This window comes from Scomber scombrus, chromosome 1 (assembly GCF_963691925.1).
Source record: "Scomber scombrus chromosome 1, fScoSco1.1, whole genome shotgun sequence".
Classification (NCBI taxonomy): domain Eukaryota; kingdom Metazoa; phylum Chordata; class Actinopteri; order Scombriformes; family Scombridae; genus Scomber; species Scomber scombrus.
The window spans coordinates 37,787,662-37,788,996 of record NC_084970.1 but is presented as its reverse complement, the minus strand read 5'-3'; positions in this window follow the sequence as shown (position 1 = coordinate 37,788,996).

Genomic DNA, 1,335 nt, shown 5'->3' with positions numbered 1-1,335 from the left:
CTCCTTCCTCCCTCCTTTCCTCCCTTCCTTCCTTCCTCCCTTCCTTCCTTGACTCGAGGACAACAGGAGGGTTACATAAACACTTTTTAATGATTTAATGAAAGAGTCGTGCAGTTCCCACAGTGGTGGTTAGGGGGCGCTGTTGCTCTGTGTAGCAGAACCACTGACACGCTGCTGCTCCTCTTAAACCCATGATATCATCATAACCTCCTGATCCTGCTGGAGGAGGAATCCTCTTTATTACATCATGGAGTCATTGTTTAGTTTCACTTCTATCAGCTGTTATAACTCATCATGTTTAATGTTAATATCTGGTGACAGGAAATGTTATCACAGCAGCAGGAAATGAAGCTTAAAACTACAACAATAAGACAGGTTGTAATAAAGCAGGAGTTTAATCAGAACCTTTTTACTTCTCTGCTCTTCTCTCTGAACACATCTGACATCGTGTATATTTATTCTGTCGAAGCTGCTCATTTAAATTCTGATAAAAATGTATTTTGTAAAGCTGCAAATATATATTAAAAATCCTCAGAGTAGTTTATTTTGAATGACCAAAGTGTGTAAAAAAAAAACAAAAAAAAAAGAGCATAATGAACATTTATACAGTGTGTATCTGTCTATAACTGCCTTACTCAGTCTGTGTGTGTGTGTGTGTGTGTGTGTGTGTGTGTGTGTGTGTGTGTGTGTGTGTGTGTGTGTGTGTGTGTGTGTAGTAGGAGGCTGTGTACAGGTGTATTATTCCACCAGCAGGTTAGGTTAACGCTGAGAGTGAAGATGTTTCTGTGATGGTTTGTTTAGTCGTTATGTTGCCAAAGAGTCTGTTAGACCAGTGGTTCTCAACCTTTGTGGGGTCCTGGACCCTCTGAGGACCCTCCCACCCGATCTGGGAGGGGGGGGGGGGGGGATTCAGTCTTGCCCACCGATGATTGGTGCCTGGTGCTTAAATGCCGCTGCAGGTGTGGTTGCAGGTGTGGCTCTCCATATAATAAACACAGAGGCTGCTGAGGGTCCGAATCAGTTGCTGTAAATCCAAATATTACGTAATCTTCTTTATAAAGCCTCTTTTTGCTCTGTTTTATTTTCGGGTGGCCCAGAGTCATCTTCGTCTTCTTCTTCTTCTTCGTAGCTTAATTTCAAGCGCTAACCTGAACCTTGCAGGTTAATGAGTTTCCTCACATCACCTTCCTGCAGATGTTTTAATGCATTTCTGTCATTATAAGGAAATGAATGGTATTTGCCCACTGAAACAGTCGGGGGCTCATCATGTGAAACGGATGCAGATCGTGTTGTATTAACAGCGTCATGCAATGCAAACGGGAGCGAGATCTCTTA